The following is a 15479-nucleotide window of genomic DNA, read 5'->3' on the forward strand; positions in this document are numbered from 1 at the left end:
AGCTCCAGACTTAGGTGCAATATTTTTTTTCCCACGTCCAGCTGATGCTCCACCACTACCACTACCCTCATTACCAGCTGACAATGAACGCCCCCGGCCACGACCTCTTCCACCATACTTCCTCATTGTTTTAAAAACGTAAACAAACTAACGGTATTTGTTGCTGTCACACAAATTACACGGTGAGCTATAACTTCAGTATGATTTAGCTACCCCTTTACAGGTGAGTGAGACCACAACGAAAATCAGGCACAATGTTACACACTCTGTTGTTGGTGGCAACAAATTAGAGAGATGCCACACACGCAGGACTGTCACTGAAGCACAAATGTAAATATTAATCTCCCACTGATTTGATTTTTTTTTTTTTTTAAGGGAGACTTTAGGAAAAAAAAATAATAGAATAAAATGATTTTTTCAGGAAGAATTTAGAAACCAAAGAAAATAAAATGATTTTTTCAGGGAGAATTTAGAAAACAAATAAAACAAAAAAAGGCTTTCTATGGCCCACTGAGTGAGAGATGACGCACACAGGAGTCAGGAGTGGCACACAAGCCCAGAGGCCAATATTTATCTCCCACTGATTGATGTAGTGATTTTTTCAGGTAGATTTTGGAACCCAAATCAAGCTAAAAAAAATAATAGGCTTTCTATGGCCCACAATTGGAGAGAGAGAGAGAGATGGCACACCCAGGAGTCAAGACTGGCACACAAGCAGAAAGGGCAATATTAATCTCCCACTGATTTGTTTTTTTTGTTTTTTTTCAGGGAGACTTTAGGAAAAAAAAAAATAGAATAAAATGATTTTTTCAGGAAGAATTTAGAAACCAAATAAAATAAAATGATTTTTTCAGGGAGAATTTAGAAAACAAATAAAACAAAAAAAGGCTTTCTATGGCCCACTGAGTGAGAGATGACGCACACAGGAGTCAGGAGTGGCACACAAGCCCAGAGGCCAATATTTATCTCCCACTGATTGATGTAGTGATTTTTTCAGGTAGATTTTGGAACCCAAATCAAGCTAAAAATAATAATAGGCTTTCTATGGCCCACAATTGGAGAGAGAGAGAGAGATGGCACACCCAGGAGTCAAGACTGGCACACAAGCAGAAAGGGCAATATTAATCTCCCACTGATTTGTTTTTTTTGTTTTTTTTCAGGGAGACTTTAGGAAAAAAAAAAATAGAATAAAATGATTTTTTCAGGAAGAATTTAGAAACCAAATAAAATAAAATGATTTTTTCAGGGAGAATTTAGAAAACAAATAAAACAAAAAAAGGCTTTCTATGGCCCACTGAGTGAGAGATGACGCACACAGGAGTCAGGAGTGGCACACAAGCCCAGAGGCCAATATTTATCTCCCACTGATTGATGTAGTGATTTTTTCAGGTAGATTTTGGAACCCAAATCAAGCTAAAAAAATAATAGGCTTTCTATGGCCCACAATTGGAGAGAGAGAGAGAGATGGCACACCCAGGAGTCAAGACTGGCACACAAGCAGAAAGGGCAATATTAATCTCCCACTGATTTGTTTTTTTTGTTTTTTTTTTCAGGGAGACTTTAGGGAAAAAAAAAAATAGAATAAAATGATTTTTTCAGGAAGAATTTAGAAACCAAAGAAAATAAAATGATTTTTTCAGGGAGAATTTAGAAAACAAATAAAACAAAAAAAGGCTTTCTATGGCCCACTGAGTGAGAGATGACGCACACAGGAGTCAGGAGTGGCACACAAGCCCAGAGGCCAATATTTATCTCCCACTGATTGATGTAGTGATTTTTTCAGGTAGATTTTGGAACCCAAATCAAGCTAAAAAAATAATAGGCTTTCTATGGCCCACAATTGGAGAGAGAGAGAGAGATGGCACACCCAGGAGTCAAGATTGGCACACAAGCAGAAAGGGCAATATTAATCTCCCACTGATTTTTTTTTTTTGTTTTTTTTTTCAGGGAGACTTTAGGAAAAAAAAAATAGAATAAAATGATTTTTTCAGGAAGAATTTAGAAACCAAAGAAAATAAAATGATTTTTTCAGGGAGAATTTAGAAAACAAATAAAACAAAAAAAGGCTTTCTATGGCCCACTGAGTGAGAGATGACGCACACAGGAGTCAGGAGTGGCACACAAGCCCAGAGGCCAATATTTATCTCCCACTGATTGATGTAGTGATTTTTTCAGGTAGATTTTGGAACCCAAATCAAGCTAAAAAAAATAATAGGCTTTCTATGGTCCACAATTGGAGAGAGAGAGAGAGATGGCACACCCAGGAGTCAAGATTGGCACACAAGCAGAAAGGGCAATATTAATCTCCCACTGATTTTTTTTTTTTGTTTTTTTTTTCAGGGAGACTTTAGGAAAAAAAAAATAGAATAAAATGATTTTTTCAGGAAGAATTTAGAAACCAAAGAAAATAAAATGATTTTTTCAGGGAGAATTTAGAAAACAAATAAAACAAAAAAAGGCTTTCTATGGCCCACTGAGTGAGAGATGACGCACACAGGAGTCAGGAGTGGCACACAAGCCCAGAGGCCAATATTTATCTCCCACTGATTGATGTAGTGATTTTTTCAGGTAGATTTTGGAACCCAAATCAAGCTAAAAAAAATAATAGGCTTTCTATGGCCCACAATTGGAGAGAGAGAGAGAGATGGCACACCCAGGAGTCAAGACTGGCACACAAGCAGAAAGGGCAATATTAATCTCCCACTGATTTGTTTTTTTTGTTTTTTTTTTCAGGGAGACTTTAGGGAAAAAAAAAAATAGAATAAAATGATTTTTTCAGGAAGAATTTAGAAACCAAAGAAAATAAAATGATTTTTTCAGGGAGAATTTAGAAAACAAATAAAACAAAAAAAGGCTTTCTATGGCCCACTGAGTGAGAGATGACGCACACAGGAGTCAGGAGTGGCACACAAGCCCAGAGGCCAATATTTATCTCCCACTGATTGATGTAGTGATTTTTTCAGGTAGATTTTGGAACCCAAATCAAGCTAAAAAAATAATAGGCTTTCTATGGTCCACAATTGGAGAGAGAGAGAGAGATGGCACACCCAGGAGTCAAGATTGGCACACAAGCAGAAAGGGCAATATTAATCTCCCACTGATTTTTTTTTTTTGTTTTTTTTTTCAGGGAGACTTTAGGAAAAAAAAAATAGAATAAAATGATTTTTTCAGGAAGAATTTAGAAACCAAAGAAAATAAAATGATTTTTTCAGGGAGAATTTAGAAAACAAATAAAACAAAAAAAGGCTTTCTATGGCCCACTGAGTGAGAGATGACGCACACAGGAGTCAGGAGTGGCACACAAGCCCAGAGGCCAATATTTATCTCCCACTGATTGATGTAGTGATTTTTTCAGGTAGATTTTGGAACCCAAATCAAGCTAAAAAAAATAATAGGCTTTCTATGGTCCACAATTGGAGAGAGAGAGAGAGATGGCACACCCAGGAGTCAAGATTGGCACACAAGCAGAAAGGGCAATATTAATCTCCCACTGATTTTTTTTTTTTGTTTTTTTTTTCAGGGAGACTTTAGGAAAAAAAAAATAGAATAAAATGATTTTTTCAGGAAGAATTTAGAAACCAAAGAAAATAAAATGATTTTTTCAGGGAGAATTTAGAAAACAAATAAAACAAAAAAAGGCTTTCTATGGCCCACTGAGTGAGAGATGACGCACACAGGAGTCAGGAGTGGCACACAAGCCCAGAGGCCAATATTTATCTCCCACTGATTGATGTAGTGATTTTTTCAGGTAGATTTTGGAACCCAAATCAAGCTAAAAAAAATAATAGGCTTTCTATGGCCCACAATTGGAGAGAGAGAGAGAGATGGCACACCCAGGAGTCAAGACTGGCACACAAGCAGAAAGGGCAATATTAATCTCCCACTGATTTGTTTTTTTTTTGTTTTTTTCAGGGAGACTTTAGGAAAAAAAAATAGAATAAAATGATTTTTTTCAGGAAGAATTTAGAAACCAAATAAAATAAAATGATTTTTTCAGGGAGAATTTAGAAAACAAATAAAACAAAAAAAGGCTTTCTATGGCCCACTGAGTGAGAGATGACGCACACAGGAGTCAGGAGTGGCACACAAGCCCAGAGTCCAATATTTATCTCCCACTGATTGATGTAGTGATTTTTTCAGGTAGATTTTGGAACCCAAATCAAGCTAAAAAAATAATAGGCTTTCTATGGCCCACAATTGGAGAGAGAGAGAGAGATGGCACACCCAGGAGTCAAGACTGGCACACAAGCAGAAAGGGCAATATTAATCTCCCACTGATTTGTTGTTTTTTTTTTTTTTCAGGGAGACTTTAGGAAAAAAAAAAATAGAATAAAATTATTTTTTCAGGAAGAATTTAGAAACCAAAGAAAATAAAATGATTTTTTCAGGGAGAATTTAGAAAACAAATAAAACAAAAAAAGGCTTTCTATGGCCCACTGAGTGAGAGATGACGCACACAGGAGTCAGGAGTGGCACACAAGCCCAGAGGCCAATATTTATCTCCCACTTTTTTTTTTTTGTTCCAGGGAAAATTTATAAACCCAATAAAAAAAATAATAAATAGGCTTTCTATGGCCCACTATCTGAGAGACAGAGAGAGATGGCACGCTTAGGACTGGCACACAAGCCCAAAGGCCAATATTAATCTCCCTTTTTTTTTTAAGGGAGAATTTATAAAACCAAAAAAAAAAAAATAAATAGGCTTTCTATGGCCCACTATTTGTGAGAGAGATGGCACGCTCAGGACTGGCACACAAGCCCAGAGGCCAATATTAATCTCCCACTTTTTTTTTTTTTTTCCAGGGAAAATTTATAAACCCAATAAAAAAAAATAAAAATAAATAGGCTTTCTATGGCCCACTATCTGAGAGAGAGAGATGGCACGCTTAGGACTGGCACACAAGCCCAAAGGCCAATATTAATCTCCCACTGATTGATTTATTGATTTTTTCAGGTAGAATTTAGAACCCAAATAAAGCAAAAAAAAAAAAAAAAAGGGCTTTCTATGGCCCACTGAGTGAGTGATGATGCACACAGGAGTCAGGAGTGGCACACAAGCCCTGAGGCCAATATTTTTCTCCCACTGATTGATGTAGTGATTTTTTCAGGTAGATTTTAGAACCAAAATCAAGCAAAAAAATAAATAGGCTTTCTATGGCCCACTGAGTGAGTGATGATGCACACAGGAGTCAAGAGTGGCACACAAGCCCTGAGGCCAATATTTTTCTCCCACTGATTGATGTAGTGATTTTTTCAGGTAGATTTTATAACCCAAATCAAGCAAAAAAATAAATAGGCTTTCTATGGCCCACTGAGTGAGAGATGACACAGACAGGGATGGCACTCTAGCAGAAATGTCAATCTTAATCTCCCACAAAAAAAAAAAAAAAAAACAGGGAGTGTCCTTCAATTACTATCTCCCTGCAGTAATCTCAGCCAGGTATGGCAGGCAGCAATAAGGAGTGGACTGATGCACAAATTAAATAAAAAGTGTGTACAAACCAAAAAGATAGCTGTGCAGAAAGGAAGGAACAAGAGGATTTGTGCTTTGAAAAAAGCAGTTGGTTTGCACAGCGGCGTACACACAGCAATGCAGCTATCAGGGAGCCTTCTAGGGCAGCCCAATGAGCTACAGCGCTGAGGGGAAAAAAACAAAACAATGTAGCTTCCACTGTCCCTGCACACCGAAGGTGGTGTTGGGCAGTGGAAATCGCTACAGCACAAGCGGTTTGGTGGTTAATGGACCCTGCCTAACGCTATCCCTGCTTCTGACGAAGCGGCAGCAACCTCTCCCTAAGCTCAGATCAGCAGCAGTAACATGGCGGTCGGCGGGAACGCCCCTTTATAGCCCCTGTGACGCCGCAGACAGTAAGCCAATCACTGCAATGCCCTTCTCTAAGATGGTGGGGACCAGGACCTATGTCATCACGCTGCCCACACTCTGCGTTTACCTTCATTGGCTGAGAAATGGCGCGTTTCGCGTCATTGAAACGCGACTTTGGCGCGAAAGTCGCGTACCGCATGGCCGACCCCGCACAGGGGTCGGATCGGGTTTCATGAAACCCGACTTTGCCAAAAGTCGGCGACTTTTGAAAATGAACGACCCGTTTCGCTCAACCCTAGTGGCCATCTTTGTCGCGGGATGTGCGTACTTTTGTGCAGTCCTGTGGGATTTGTTCTCGGGCTAAGCCCTGCTGTTCTCGTGCCAGTGGGTTGCTTTTGCCCTTGCCGGTCCCGAAGAGGCCGTGGACACATATCTCTATGGATTTTATTTCAGATCTTCCCGTTTCTCAAAAGATGTCAGTCATTTGCGTGGTCTGTGATCGCTTTTCTAAGATGGTCCATCTGGTACCCTTGTCTAAATTGCCTTCCTCCTCTGATTTGGTGCCATTGTTCTTCCAGCATGTGGTTCGGTTACATGGCATTCCAGAGAATATCGTTTCTGACAGAGGTTCCCAGTTTGTTTCGAGGTTTTGGCGAGCCTTTTGTGGTAGGATGGGCATTGACTTGTCTTTTTCCTCGGCTTTCCATCCTCAGACTAATGGCCAGACCGAACGAACCAATCAGACCTTGGAAACTTATCTGAGATGCTTTGTTTCTGCCGATCAGGATGACTGGGTGTCCTTTTTGCCTTTGGCTGAGTTCACCCTTAATAATCGGGCCAGCTCGGCTACCTTGGTTTCGCCATTTTTCTGCAATTCTGGGTTCCATCCTCGTTTCTCTTCAGGACAGGTTGAGTCTTCGGACTGTCCTGGTGTGGATACTGTGGTGGACAGGTTGCAGCAGATTTGGACTCATGTAGTGGACAATTTGACCTTGTCCCAGGAGAAGGCTCAACGTTTCGCTAATCTCAGACGCCGTGTGGGTCCCCGACTTCGTGTTGGGGATCTGGTTTGGTTATCTTCTCGTCATATTCCTATGAAGGTTTCCTCTCCTAAGTTTAAACCTCGTTTTATTGGTCCGTATAGGATTTCTGAGGTTCTTAATCCTGTGTCTTTTCGTCTGACCCTCCCAGATTCTTTTTCCATACATAACGTATTCCATAGGTCATTGTTGCGGAGATACGTGGCACCTATGGTTCCATCTGTTGACCCTCCTGCCCCGGTTTTGGTGGAGGGGGAATTGGAGTATATTGTGGAGAAGATTTTGGATTCTCGTGTTTCAAGACGGAAACTCCAGTATCTGGTTAAATGGAAGGGTTATGCTCAGGAAGATAATTCCTGGGTTTTTGCCTCTGATGTCCATGCTCCCGATCTTGTTCGTGCCTTTCATGTGGCTCATCCTGGTCGGCCTGGGGGCTCTGGTGAGGGTTCGGTGACCCCTCCTCAAGGGGGGGGTACTGTTATGAATTCTGTGGCAGAGCTCCCGCCTGTGGTCACAAGTGGTACTTCGGCTGATTCTCTCTGGGAGCTTCCGTTTGTGGAGGAAAGTGGTACTGCGGCTTCTGAATTTCCTCCCTCAGGTGATCTGGTGAGGTCGTTAGGTGCTTCTCTACTTAACTCCACCTAATGCTTTGATCCTGGCTTCCTGTCAATGTTCCAGTGTTGGACTTGTTTTTCCCTGGATCATTCCTGTGGCCTGCTGCTCTGCATAGCTAAGTTCTTCTTTGCTATTTGTTTGCTATTTTTTCTGTCCAGCTTGTCTAATTGTTTTGCTGGAAGCTCTGGGACGCAAAGGGTGTACCTCCGTGCCGTTGGTTCGGTACGGAGAGTCTTTTTGCCCCCTTTGCGTGGTTTTCTTTAGGGTTTTGTGTAGACCGCAAAGTTATCTTTCCTATCCTCGCTCTGTTAAGAAAGTCGGGCCTCACTTTGCTGAATCTATTTCATTCCTACGTTTGTCTTTTCATCTTAACTCACAGTCATTATATGTGGGGGGCTGCCTTTTCCTTTGGGGTATTTCTCTGAGGCAAGGTAGGCTTATTTTCTATCTTCAGGCTACTTAGTTTCTCAGGCTGTGCCGAGTTGCATAGGCAGAGTTAGGCGCAATCCACGGCTGCCTCTAGTGTTGTTTGGAGAGGATTAGGGATTGCGGTCTGCAGAGTTCCCACGTCTCAGAGCTCGTTCTATGATTTTGGGTTATTGTCAGATCACTGTATGTGCTCTGACCGCTATGTCCATTGTGGTACTGAATTGCCTTTCATAACAGTAAATGTATTTAATGAGATGATGAACACGGAGAGGTATGTGTCTCACTGACATATATATATATATATATATATATATATATATATGACTGTATATATGTTTTCATGAATATTTGAGCCCATGTCCATTTTGCAAGCCGGTGAGAAAATCTCGCCATACAGATGTCACACGGATGCTTACATGCGAGAAAATTGCATCCTTGCACTGCACACTGATGACATATGTCCGTGTTAAACAATCCGATTTTTTATACTGTACGCTGTGTGTGACTCCAGCCTAAAGGAGATCCCCCAACATTAAACATAATGGTATTTTACTTACTGATCAGAAGGGGTCTGATTATCAGGGCCTTGCAAAAGAACAGGGGCAGCAGCATTTTTTTCCCCTCCACAGCAGCACTGCCATCTGTCTGCAGTGTAGGAAAGTGCAACACAGCCCTATGTATGTGAACAGAGCAGCTCCTTGTACAGCAGTGCCACTTTGACAGTAAAAATGATGGAGAATTGACCCCATAACTGAGCGTATTTACACCATTGTACAGTATAATATTTGGGAATATCCCTTTAAAAAAAGTAATATCTGCAGATTATTTTACCTTTTTTTTCCCTACCTTTGGAATTTTTTTTCTTTCAATTTTTGCAAGGTTGTTTCCACCAATTTCTCCCATCGGGAAACAATGTACAGTCTTAGTTATGTCAATGCTGCAGTTTTTTACTTGGAACCAGAGGTGACTCCAGGTCACCTATAAGCTGCAACCTTAGAAGGAAAATAGACATTTCAATGACTGTCCAATAATACAGAAAATCTGACGGTTCAGAACCTGTCCGGTCCCTTTTTGGCTGCATTAATTTATATCTTCAGTTTTAAAGCTGAAGTCTTAGGGTATGTTCACACGTTCAGGATTTCCATCCTTTTTTTTTCCTGACTGTTTTTTAAAAAACTGCAGCTCTTGGCAGAAAACGCAGGTCCTTTTTTTGGTCCTTTTTTGGTCCGTTTTTGATGCGTTTTTTGATGCGTTTTTTGATGCGTTTTTTTGATGCAGTTTTCTAGCCAGAGTCTGTGTGTTTTCTAGGAATTTTTTTAGGGTTAAAATGGCTGAAAATACCCTAACCCTACCCCTAACCCTAACCCTACCCCTAACCCTACCCCTACCCCTACCCCTAACCCTAACCCTACCCCTAACCCTACCCCTAACCCTACCCCTAACCCTACCCCTAACCCTACCCCTAACCCTACCCCTAACCCTACCCCTAACCCTACCCCTAACCCTAACCCTACCCCTAACCCTACCCCTATTCTAACCTTAGTGAAAAAAAAAAAAAAAAAAATTCTTTATTTTTTTTATTGTCCCTACCTATGGGGGTGACAAAGGGGGGGGGGTGTCATTTACTATTTTTTTATTTTGATCACTGAGATAGGTTATATCTCAGTGATCAAAATGCACTTTGGAACGAATCTGCCGGCCGGCAGATTCGGCGGGCGCACTGCGCATGCGCCCGCCATTTTGCAAGATGGCGGCGCCCAGGGAGAAGACGGCCGGACGGACACCGGGACGCCGGGTGAGTATAAGGGGGGGAGATTAGGGCACGGGGGGGGGCATCAGAGCACTGGGGGGGGGCATCGGAGCACTGGGGGGGGGCATCGGAGCACGGGGGGGCGGGATCGGAACACGGGGGGGGCAGCCACACTCCGCCCACGCACTTCCGCCCGCTCCCCCGCACTTCCTGCTGCAGCGGTTCTGCACATCATACCGCAGTAAAACCCGCAGATATATTTTTGATCTGCGGGTTTTACTGCGGTTTGGACCTCACAATGGAGGTCTATGGGTGCAGAACCGCTGCGGCTCCGGAAAAAGAATTGACATGCTCCTTCTTTTTTCCGGGAGCTATTCAGCGCGTCTTTTTTTTTACAATTTCCGGACCATGTGCACAGTGTGTCCTGTTTTCCATAGGGTACAGTGTACTGTACCCTGCATGGAAAACAGCTGCGGAACCGCAGCGGCAAAACCGCCGCGGTTCCGCGGTAAAAAACGCACTGTGTGAACATGGCCTTAAAACAGGTAAAGTTTTACTTTTATTCTACTTCCACATATGTAGCAAATATTTTATATGTACCTGCTTAAAGTCGGCTGGGCAAGGAATTTGGCAAGCTGGAAAGCCACCAAGGCAAATGTTAGGATTTGTTTCAGTCTTGTGGTATTTGCTTTGGAGTAGTGTTGTGCCACCTTCAGGTCATTTTTCCTTACTACAGGGTTATGAAAATTAATGTTTAAAATGTATTTTGTGAATACATCGTGCATGTGTGGTTTGTTTGGCTATTTTCTTGCTGAAGGGGGCAAGTTTACCTTTCAAATGGTGTATCATTTGTGTGTGTGGGTACAGTATGAACGGAGATACAAAGTAATCACCGAGTGTTTTGAAATAATATAGAAGGATACTCTATATAGTATAATGCATTACCCATTGGCCTCTATATATTATAATGTACTCCCCACAGGCCTCATTATAGTATAATACACTCCTCATAGGCCTCTAAGGAATAATGCACTCCCTATGGACAGACTCTATATAGTATAATGCACTCCACATAGGCCTCCATATAGTATATTGTACTCCCTATAGGCCTCCATATAGTATAATGCACACCTCTTAGGCCTCTATAGTATATATCACTCCCCATAGGCAAACTCTATACAGTATAATGCACTACCCATAGGCAGACTCTATATAGTATAATGCAGTCCTTATAGGCCTCTATAGTGTAATGCATTCCCCATAGGCATACTCTATATAGTATAATGCACCCAGATAGGCAGACTCAATATTGTATAATGCACTCCCTATAAGTAGACTCTATATAGTATAATGCACTCCCCATAGGCCTCCATATAGTATAATGCACTCCTCATAGGCCTCTTTAGTATAATGCACTTCCCATAGGCAGACTCTATGCAGTATAATGCACACCCCATAGGCAGACTCTATATAGTATAATGCACTCCTCATAGGCCTCTATAATATGCATTCACTATAGGCATACTCTATATAGTATAATGCACCCACATAGGCAGACTCAATATTGTATAATGCACCCCCTATAAGTAGACTCTATATAGTATAATGCACTCCTCATAGGCCTCCATATAGTATAATGCACTCCTCATAGGCCTCTATAGTATAATGCACTCCCATAGGTAGACTCTATATAGTATAATGCACTCCTCATAGGCCTCTATAATATAATGCATTACCCATAGGCATACTCTATATAGTATAATGCACCCACATAGGCAGACTTAATATTGTTAATGCACCCCCTATAAGTAGACTATTGTATAATGCACTCCCCATAGGCTTCCATATAGTATAATGCACTCCTCATAGGCCTCTATAGTATAATGCACTCCCCCAGGCAGATTCTATATAGTATAATGCACTCCCCATAGGCAGACTCTGTATAGTATAATGCACTCCCCATAGACAGACTCTATATAGTATAATGCATTTCCCATATGGAGACTCTATATTGTATAATGCACCCCAATAGGCAGACTTTATATTGTATAATGCACTCCCCATAGGCACATTCTATACTGTATAATACCCTTCCTACAGGCAGATTTTATATTGTATAATGCATCCCCCATAGGTAGACTCAATATAGTATAATGCACTCCCCTTTGGCAGACTCTACAGTATATAGTATAATGCACTCCTCATATGGAGACTCCATGTTGTATAATGCGTCCCCATAGGCAGACTCTGTATAGTATAATGCACTCCCCATAGGCAGACTCTATATAGTATAATGTATTTTCCATATGGAGACTCTATGTTGTGTAATGCACCCCTATAGGCAGACTTTATATTCTATAATGCGCTCCCCATAGGCAGATTCTACATTGTATAATGCACCCCCATAGGGAGACTCTATATTATATATTGCTCCCCATAGGCTGACTCTGTATAGTATAATGCACTCTCCATAGGCAGACTCTATATAGTATAATGCATTTTCCATATGGAGACTCTATATTGTGTAATGCACCCCAATAGGCAGACTTTATATTCTATAATGCACTCCCCATAGGCAGACTATACATTGTACAATGCATCCCCCATAGGGAGACTCTATATTATATAGTGCACCCCTATAGGGAGACTTTATATTGTATAATGCTCCCCCCATAGGCAGATTTTATATTAATTGTAAAAACTTGATTCCAGCTCACCCAATTGTTCTATTCTCATCCACCTGGGGCTCAGACACTGGCCTCGCCCTGGCCTCACATCAAGGAAAATAGAAAAAATTGGGATTGTGAGTCATGAGTTAGGCTGCCTAGTGCAGTCGAAACACGTCGACAGGGTCATGTCGACCATGTAAATTTTTCTTTTGTATGCACCATATTTTCCTTTGAAAAATAAAAAGAAAAGGAAAATCCAGTTCTGTTGAGCCAGACTCCAATTTTTTCTATTTTCCTAGATTTTATATTGTATAATGCATCCCCCATACAGAAACTCAATATAGTATAATGCACCCAGATAGGCACACTCAATATTGTATAATGCAGCCCCTATAAGTAGACTCCATATAGTATAATGCACTCCCCATAGACCTCCATATAGTATAATGCACCCCTCATAGGCCTCTAAAGTATAATGCACTCCCATATGCAGACTCTATAGAGTATAATGCACTCTTCATAGGCCCCTATTTTATAATGCATTCCCCATAGCATACTCTATATAGTATAATGCACCCAGATAGGCAGACTCAATATTGTATAATGCACCCCCTATAAGTAGACTCTATATAGTATAATGCACTCCCCATAGGCCTCCATATAGTATAATGCACTCCTCATAGGCCTCTTTAATATAATGCACTTCCCATAGGCAGATTCTATACAGTATAATGCACACCCCATAGGCAGACTCTATATAGTATAATGCACTCCTCATAGGTCTCTATAATATAATGCATTCCCCATAGGCATACTCACCACATAGGCAGACTTAATATTGTTAATGCACCCCTATAAGTACAAAGTAGACTCTATATAGTATAATGCACTCCCCATAAGCTTCCATATAGTATAATGCACTCCTCATAGGCCTCTATTGTGTAATGCACTCCCCATAGGCAGATTCTACATAGTATAATGCACTCCCCATAGGCAGACTCTGTATAGTATAATGCACTCCCCATAGGCACATTCTATCTTCTTCTATATATATAATTGTCTAAGGGTTTTTCTGTCTGTCTGTCTGTCTGTCTGTCTGTCCTGGAAATCCCGGCTCTCTGATTGGTCGAGGCCGCCAGGCCTCGACCAATCAGAGACCGGCACAGCATCGACGTAGAAATCCCGCGTCTCTGATTGGTCGAGGCCGCCAGGCCTCGACCAATCAGCAACGGGCACAGCGACGATGATGTCATAAAGGACGTAGACATCTCCCGTTTCTGATTCAGCGACGGGCACAGTATCGACGTAGATGTCATAATGGTTGCCATTATGGTTGCCTGGCGGCCTCGACCAATCAGCAACGGGCACAGCGACGATGATGTCATAAAGGACGTAGACATCTCACGTTTCTGATTCAGCGACGGGCACAGTATCGACGTAGATGTCATAATGGTTGCCATTATGGTTGCCTGGCGGCCTCGACCAATCAGCAACGGGCACAGCGACGATGATGTCATAAAGGACGTAGACATCTCACGTTTCTGATTCAGCGACGGGCACAGTATCGACGTAGATGTCATAATGGTTGCCATGGCGACGATGATGTCATAAAGGTTGCCTCGACCAATCAGCGACGGGCACAGTGTGCCGCGAATTCTGGAATCATCATTGTTCATATACTACGGGGACATGCATATTCTAGAATACCCGATGCGTTAGAATCGGGCCACAATCTAGTATTGTATAATACCCTTCCTATATGGAGACTCTATATTGTATAATGCACCCCAATTGGCAGACTTTATATTGTATAATGCACTCCCCATAGGCACATTCTATATTGTATAATACCCTTCCTATAGGCAGATTTCATATTGTATAATGCACCCCCATAGGGAGACTCAATATAGTATAATGCACTCCCCATAGACAGACTCTATATAGTAAAATGCACCGCCATAGGCAGACTCTGTATAGTATAATGCGCTCCCCATAGGCAGACTCTATAGAGTATAATGCATTTTCCATATGGAGACTCTATATTGTATAATGCACTCCAATAGGCAGACTTTATATTCTATAATGCACTCCCCATAGGCAGACTCTACATTGTATAATGCACCCCCCATAGGGAGACTCTATATTTTATAATGCAACCCCATAGGGAGACTTTATATTCTATAATGCACCCCCATAGGCAGATTTTATATTAATTGTAAAAACTTGATTCCAGCTCACCCAATTGCTCTATACTATATAATACACCCCCATAGGGAGACTCTATATAGTATAATGCACCCCCCCATAGGGAGACTCTATCTATAATATAATGCTAGGAGCATCACCCTGTTGGAAGCCTTTATAGACTTGTGCAGAGTTACACATCCAGGGATGTCGATTGTGACCCAGGAGATCACGGTATGCGTAAGCACTGAACACATACCGCGATCTCCGGTACAACAACTTACCTATCCGTTATTGCCGCGGGGTCTCTTTGTGATGGAGGCCGGGACATGAATCCTCTGTCGGAGATGGCGCATGCATATAGCGCACTTCAGGCGCCATTTTGTAAGTTACGTATCAGGGGATGAGGATTGTGGCCCAGGAGGGTTGTGGTGCCGGAATTGGCGCCTGCGCAATCCACGCTTTCCGGCACCATTTTCATACTGAATCTATATAAAATACGTCAGCAGAGCAATCCAGCCACTTTCTACTGAATCTATATATAAAATACATCAGCGCAGCAAGCCAGTGACTTTTTACTGCACATGACAGAATGGGGACTCAGGATGGGAGCAGCACATGACAGAATGGGGGCGTAGAATGGGTGCAGCACATGACAGAATTGGGACGCAGGATGGGAGCAGCACATTACAGAATGGGGACGCCGGATGGGAGCAGCACATGACAGAATGGGGGCACAGGATGGGAGCAGCACATGACACGATGGGAGCAGCACATGACAGAATGGGGGCGCAGAATGGGTGCAGCACATGACAGGATGGGGACGCAGGATGAGAGCACCACATGACAGGATGGGGGCGCAGAATTTAAGTAGCACATACCAGGATGGGGGCAGCACATACCAGAATGGGGGCGCAGGATGGGAGCAGCACATGACAGCATGGGGTGCAGGATGAGAGCACCACATG

Source organism: Ranitomeya imitator, chromosome 1, assembly GCF_032444005.1.
Source record: "Ranitomeya imitator isolate aRanImi1 chromosome 1, aRanImi1.pri, whole genome shotgun sequence".
Lineage (NCBI taxonomy): Eukaryota > Metazoa > Chordata > Amphibia > Anura > Dendrobatidae > Ranitomeya > Ranitomeya imitator.